Here is a 6,852-nt window from a genome sequence, read left to right on the forward strand (position 1 = left end):
TTTAGTCCCTCTATCAAGCCTCATAGGCTTTGATGGTTACAAATATTTGAGTCTGTGTGGCGTCTGTCAAAAACATTGCCCCAGGCTTTCATGATTTTGCTCCTAAAGCTATTGGTTTATGTTCTTTCTTTTGTGGCCAGGGTAAAAAGGTGGCTCACTCACACCTGCTTGTTCTGACTTGACAGTGTTAGAGGGGATCACTTTTCCTGGTTTCAGATCTTGTAGACACTGGAGCAAAGTGTGTGTGTGTGTTTGTGTGTGTGCATGTGTGTGTTGTAAAAAGTTGGTATACATTACTGGGGTTAGTGGTTCAAAAATGATCTAGGCTGATTATATTGAATATGAATACAAATCCTGTATAAAGATCCTTACCTGATCAGCTCTTACTAGAAGCACCTGCATCTTTTTTTTTTTTTTTTTTTTACCCAGCCTGAATCCACTTTTGGTAACTCTGGAAAGGAATCCCAGAAGTGAACATTCCTCTTCTCTGGCTTTCTCTTCAGTTGAAATTCTAAGCTTCTGTGGTCCCTCATTTGAGTTCTAATCTGTGGCCCTTATCTCTTTTAATAAAGAAGGAACAGGTCCATGCAAGCAGAGAGAGCAGGTGTCAGATGCATGCAGACATTGCAGTTTGAAGTATGCCAAACACAGATCACACACTGACTTCATGTATGGTAATGAGCACTTGTAAGTTTAGGAACAGCCCAAGCATTAGTCGAGACTATGAAGTCCTATATCAAAATTTCAAGGAATAACTTTTAAAGTGGAGTTTGAGTGCCCATAGGAGTTAATGTATTTTACAGATATCTCCTGTATGCAATCTAGGATGTGAGATAGATTTGTTAATTAAATGAATGACGGTAGGAACCCTGGAGGACCTGTAATCAACAATCTTTTTCTGCTGTATGAGTCCCACTGAGGTGCAAGACATTCTCTACAGCCATAGGCCAAGTGAGTGCCAGCTCATCTCTTACTTATTAAGTGCTTACTATTTAGCCAAATATTATCCTTGACTCTGGAAAGACAGCAAAATAGACATGGTCCCTGTCCCCATGGAACTGATTGTATTGTGTGAGAGCAGGCGCTTGAAGAGAGATTTCAGTACAGACTACTAAGAGTGGGATAGACTTTCCTGAAGTGATTTCATCACTTCCTTTAAGCTTCTAAGGTCCTGCTGCTGCAGCTGCTTCTGTAATCAGCAGCCAACATTTATATGCTTGATTGTTTTATTCTTCACCAATCCCTTTACTATAGCTACTATTATTGGCCCCATTTTATGACTAAGTAAACCGAGGCTAAGGAAAGTAAGTAGCTTGTCTGAAACCGTTCTTTTGTTTAATCTGCTAATGTGAAAGGATGCGACTGCTTCAAATACGAGAAAATACTGTCAAGAGAATGAGAAGACAAGCCACAGACTAGGAGAAAATACTTACAAAAGACATATCTGATAAAGTATGGTTATCCAGAATACACCAAGTTCTCTTAAAACTCAACAATAGGAAAATGAACAACCCAAATTAAAAATTAGCAAAAGACCTGAACAGACATCTTACTAAAATAGTTACATAGATGGCAAATAAGTATATAAAAAGATGCCCCACATCGTATGTCATTAGGGTACTGCAAATTAAAGCAATTAGATAATACTATGCCTGTTAAAATGGCCCAAATCCCAAACAATGTCAATGCCAAATGCTGGTGAGGATGTGGAACAAAAGGAACTCTCATTCGTTGCTGGTAAAAATGCAAAATGATATAGCCACTTTGGAAAATAGTTTGGCAGCTTCTGACAGAACTAAATATTTTCTTACTGTATAAACCAGCAGTCTTGCTTTCTGATATTTATCCAAATGAACTGAAAAGTTAGGTCCTCAGAAAAACTTACATATGGTTGTTTCTATCAACTTTATTCATAATTGCCAAAACTTAGAAGAAAAGTAGATGTCCTTCAGTAGGTGAATGGATAAATATGCTGTGATACATCTAGACAATGGAATATTATTCAGGGCTAAAAATATATGAGCTGTCAAACTATGAAAAGACATGGAAGAACCTTAAATGCATATTACCAAGTTAAAGAGGCCAATCTGAAAAGGCTCCATACTGTATGGTTCCAACTATTCTGGAAAAGCCAAAACTATTTAAAAGATCAGTAGTTTCCAGGGCATAGGCAGGACAGAAAGATGAATAGGAGAAGCACAGAGGATTTTTAGGGCAGTGAAACTATTCAGGATGATACTGTAATGGTAGAGACATGTCATTATACATTCGTCAAAACTTACAGAATGTGCAGTATCAAGAATGAACCCTAATGTGAACTGCGGGCTTTGGATGATAACGATGGGTCAACGTAGGTTCATCAGTTGTAATAAATGTACCATTCTCGTGTGGGATGTTGATAGAGAGGAAAGTTGTGTTTGTGTGGGGGAAAGCGATATATGGGAAATTTCTGTACTTACCACTCATTTTTTCTGTGACCCAAACTTCTCTAAAAATTAGGTCTGCTTAAAAATACTGTTAGCTGTTTTGTTAAGATTTATCAAGAAAGTTAGTGTAGCAATCAACTGGCCCCAGGTTCAGCATTTTTTTTTTAACCCACATTGGGGTAAGGTTAACCTTTTATTTAGTAGAGTTCTAGGTAGCCCTGAATCTACTAATCACTTCATTTATTTTGAAGTCTTACACAACTTTGGGCAGATGTCAGAAGAAGATACTAGGGAAAAAATACCCTTAAGCAAGAAGAAGGTTATATACCTTAATTTTTTTTTTTAACTTTAGAAACCTCACTATGTTAAACTTGCTCATTTGAAATCTATTGTTAATGGCTCTTTTCCTCCCACAGATGAGGGTGGGCAGATTATTACCAGTCCATGCTGACTTTGAACAGGGCATACATTATGGGAAGGCCCCACTGAGTTCATTATTAATCCCGTATATAATAGAAAAACCCCTGAAAACCTCTACGCAACCCTGACCCTTTGTTTCCTGTTTGCGTTGTTGTTTGTGGTGGTGTGCCGCTGCCTGACCTATTATAAATGCCAAGTGCACACAGCTCCTTTGAATTTCACACTGCAGCCATAAATCGTTTGTCCATTTATAAATAAACTAAAATGTGGGATATGATGGAGCTCAAGAGAGCATATTGTCTGAAACTCTTGGATCTCATTCTCAGCGCAGATGTGCCAAAGCTGTTTGGCACAGTATAAATTGAGCTGGATGTTAGGGCTGTTCACAGCCCCCTGGGGGCAGGTGGGCTGGGTACTTGGCTGAGATTGCCTCAGAGCATTAGAAAATGGTAATTGCCTGAGACTTCTTATGTTTTCTCCTGAAGCATTACTCTCTTCCTGGTTCTCTAGTATAACTGTGACGGTTGATTTGAAATAGCCAGAAGTATTAATGATTGAGAAAAAAAGTATTATATTCAGACTACATAAAAAGCAGACTCTTCTCTACAGAGATAAATGTAAAGAGAAAACAAATTCTAATTCTAATCCTATTTTATTTGGTTCGAAAATGCTAGGAAGTTCTGGACGATTGTACTCCACATTGATGCCCTACTTTCTACATTAGTGTTTTTTCCTTCCATGGAATTAGAGCAGGAGATGGTACCTCATGAATTAATGCTAACTGGTTATTGAACAAGAATTATGTGGAAGTGAGTTAAGAGATGGTCTTGTGTCATGGAAAGTGTAGTAGTAGCTGGACACTGGGGTGCTGCCTCTAGTTTTGCTACTAATTGGGGCTATACACTGATGCTGAGCACTTAAATTATAGGGCCTCTGATGCCTCCTGTGTAAAATCTGAGAGGAGAAGAAGGTTGACTTAGCCTGTGGTCACCAAGGCTCCTCCTTGTTGTGCCTTTTTAGAGTTTTGTGAAAATAACTGGGATTCCAGGGATCAGCTTTGGATGTCCTCCTTTGAACAGTCTTCCCCAGACTTTTTGGTCAGCTTAGCGAGGGGTCCACAGTGGCACTGACACTGTCTGCCCTGCATTGCAGGATGAACAGATGATAGGAGAGTACTGATTCCCCAACCTTACGTGGTCTAACACTTTGTAGTTTAAAAAGCACTTCTGCATATATGATCATCTTGAAAATTCCCTGAGATGGGGACTGTTATTGTCCAGAGCTTACAGGTGAGGAAACATCTATAGAGACACAAAGTGTGCTTAACCACACCATACAGAATCAGCCAAGGAAGTCATAGCCAGGTAGTATAGGCTTAGGAGTTTAAATGACCTGGATTTGAATCAACTGCCATTTATTCTTTTTGTGATCTTGGGCATCGTTTAATCTGTTTTTGCCTTTGAACAAAGAAGATCATAATACTCAAAGGAATGTGTAAATATAATGTGAATGGGAGGGCAAAGAAGTGTTTTTATATAACATATGAAAAATGCTGGCTGTGAGTGGTGGATCATGCCTGTAGTCTCAGTGCTTTGGGAGGCCAAGCTGGGAAGATTGCTTGAGGTCAGGAGTTCAAGGCCAGCCTGGGCAACATAGTGAGACCCCTCCCCCATCCATAAAAAAATAAAATTAGCAAGGCATGGTGGTACATGCCTCTACTGCCAGCTACTCAGGAGGCTGAGGTGTTCGAGGCTGAAGTAAGCTATGATTGTGCCACTGCACTCCAGCCTGGATCACAGAGTGAGGCCCTGTCTCAAAAAAAAAAAAAAAAAAAAAAGTGCTTTGCACAGTATCACCTCTGTAGTATATTCTTAAAAATGATAGCTATAATTACTTATTATTAAGTGAAGGCTTTAGGCCTTCTAATTCTATATTCATGATCTTTCTACTACACCTTGCATCTGTTGGTAACAGACATTTTTATGATCTCAAGTTACATTAATGTTTGGAGATTAATGTGTCTAAAAATTGTCAATTAATGGCCAACTAAGTCCTGTGTGTTTAAGGACCTTCTGAGAGGGCAATATTAGTCAGCTACTGAATGGTGTGAAAAATGGGTCATAAATCAGCCTAAAAGAACTGGAGCCTTTTATTCCACACTTCTCAAGGAAAACAGAAACAAAAACCAACCAACCCTCAGTTTTTTAAAAAAAGATTCTTATAAAAATAATACACAGTAGTTTATTTTAAATTGTTTTGAAAAACAGAGAGTGCAAATAAGAAAGAAATTAACGTTTTTTCTCTGAGAAAACACAAAATGGCAGATGATGCAGCTGCAACGGGTGGGCGGAGCAGGGGACCCAGGAGCCCTGGGATGGGGGGATAACCACGGTGGCTTCCCTGGAGACTTTGTGGCATCCGGGGCCAGGGTTGTGGCTGTGGTCGGGGCCGGGGCCAAGGCCGCAGAGCTTGTGGAGGCAAGGAGTGGATGCCCGTCACCAAGCTGGGCCACCTGGTCACAAGGACATGAAGATTAAGTGCCTGGAGGAGATCTGTCTCTTCTCCCTGCCCATCAAGGAGTCTGAGATCATTGACTTTTTCCTGGGAGCCTCTCTCAAGGATGAGGTTTTGAGATTATGCTGGTGCAGAAGCAGATCCACGCAGGCCAGCGCACCAGGTTCAAGGCATTTGTTGTCATCGGGGGACTACAATGGCCACGTTGGTCTGGGTGTTAAGTGCTCCAAGGTGGTGGCCTCTGCCATCTGCGGGGCCACTAACCTAGCCAAGCTCTCCATTGTTCCCGTGTGCAGAGGCTACTGGAGGAACAAGATCGGCAAGCCCCACGCCGTCCCTTGCAAGGTGACAGGCCGCTGTGGCTCTGTGCTGGTGTGCCCAGGGGCACTGGCATCGTCTTGGCCCCCATGCCTAAGAAGCTGCTGCTGATGGCTGGTATCGATGACTGCTACCCCTCAGCCAGGGGCTGCACCTCCGCCCTGGGCAACTTTGCCAAGGCCGCCTTTGATACCATCTCAAAGACCGACAGCTACCTTACGCCCGACCTCTGGAAGGAGACTGTGTTCACCAAGTCTCCCTATCAGGAATTTGGTGACTACCTTATCAAGACCCACCCCAGAGTTTATGTGCAGAAAAGATCCAGGCTCCAACTGTGTTTTTTATACAAGAAAAATAAAGTGAATTAAGCTGGTTAAAAACAAAGAAAAGAAAGAAATTAACAAAACATATTGCATATGGTTTCATCACTTATAAACAAATACAACTCACCTGATGATATAATTTATTTGTTTTCTTTGAAAGGAATTATTTTTGTTCTTGTTGATCACAATTACTACCAACTGTATGTGTAATTGAGTAGTCTAAAAATATGGGCCTCAGCTGTTGATGATCCTCATAGTGATTGTTTCATGGTTTTGAGGAAAGTAAGGGGAGTGGGAACACACTGAGTATCTACTTTGGCAGTTTTTTTTTTTTAAGGCTTAAATTTTATTTCAAACTGCAAAGGAAAAGCCACACAGTCTGCAAGTGAAGCTCAAGTTTCCAAGTTGGAAACCTGATTCCAGCTTGTTGTTGATACTGTGTTACCATAGATAAGACCACTCATTTTCTTTGAACCTCAGTTTTACAATCTAAAAGTCACAGAAGCAGGCCTAGGACTGCCCCCAAACCGATTTTTCAATTCCTAAAGCCTCCTGTTGTGTAACTACAAGAATGGAGCCTATCAACCTCACAAGTCTTTTCAGATTCACTTCCGCATGGGAAGATGCCTCCAGCTGTTCTCCAAATTCTAGCCACCAAGGGCAACCAGATGGACACTACATACAAGTTTGCTGTTGTCACGAAATGTGCTGCATGAGAACCATGTCAAACTCAGTAGCTCAAACCACAAGTATTTATTCTTACAGATATGCAGATCCAGTTCAGGGTTGATAATGAAGCCGAGCTTGGCTGGGTGGCTCTGTTGCTCTTGGCCAAACTCATTCAGATGTCT

The 6,852-nt window shown here is 41.0% G+C and overlaps 1 pseudogene; it reads left to right on the forward strand.

Moving 5' to 3' along the window:
• Window positions 1–5,242: 5,242 nt before the first annotated feature.
• LOC123569040 (small ribosomal subunit protein uS5 pseudogene) lies at window positions 5,243–6,046 on the forward strand (annotated as a pseudogene).
• The last annotated feature ends 806 nt before the right edge of the window (window positions 6,047–6,852 follow it).

The sequence above is a fragment of the Macaca fascicularis genome, chromosome 15, assembly GCF_037993035.2.
Source record: "Macaca fascicularis isolate 582-1 chromosome 15, T2T-MFA8v1.1".
NCBI lineage: Eukaryota > Metazoa > Chordata > Mammalia > Primates > Cercopithecidae > Macaca > Macaca fascicularis.